The following is a 935-nucleotide window of genomic DNA, read 5'->3' on the forward strand; positions in this document are numbered from 1 at the left end:
CACATCAACACTAGATTTACTGAATGACTTTATATACATTTAGATAACACATCAACTCTAGATTTACTGAATGACTTTATATACATATAGATAACACATCAACACTAGATTTACTGAATGACTTTATATACATATAGATAACACATCAATACTAGATTTACAGAATGACTTTATACACATTTAGATAACACATCAACACTAGAGTTACTGAATGACTTTATATACATATAGATAACACATCAATACTAGATTTACTGAATGACTTTTTACACATTTAGATAACACATCAACACTAGATTTACTGAATGACTTTATATACATATAGATAACACATCAATACTAGATTTACTGAATGACTTTTTACACATTTAGATAGCACATCAACACTAGGCAGGGATTGTATGACGTTTTGTATTACTTCGGCACATTTCTTAGTACGTAATTTATGCTGGTAGGTTGAAGATTTAATTTTCCATTTGTTTACTGTGCATATCCTTTGCTTTTTTTTATTTACTTTGCTTAATCTATTGAAGGGAATGTGCTCTTAATGAAGATAAAAAATGTGCCCTTTTAATGTAATGTTTGGATGTGTCAGAGCTCATCTTGAATTTTACTAAATATATAACGAATGTCAGAACATTAGAAAAGTTTCATCCTTTCGTTTGTTCTTCTTGAAAAACTGTGAAGTATGAAAATGTTAATTTTTTTATATTTTACTTACGTATACATTCTACATCATGGAGTTGTTGTTGTTCCATAGCTAAAGCTTTTACTGGAAGTACGGGGTTTTTGTAGAGGAAGTAATATCAAGTAATAAGCTTTTACTGGAAGTATGGAGTTTTGTAGAGGAAGTAATATCAAGTAATAAGCTTTTACTGGAAGTAGGGTTTTTGTAGAGGAAGTAATATCAAGTAATAAGCTTTTACTGGAAGTAG

Source organism: Limulus polyphemus, unplaced genomic scaffold, assembly GCF_000517525.1.
Source record: "Limulus polyphemus unplaced genomic scaffold, Limulus_polyphemus-2.1.2 Scaffold2089, whole genome shotgun sequence".
NCBI classification, from domain to species: Eukaryota; Metazoa; Arthropoda; class Merostomata; order Xiphosura; family Limulidae; genus Limulus; species Limulus polyphemus.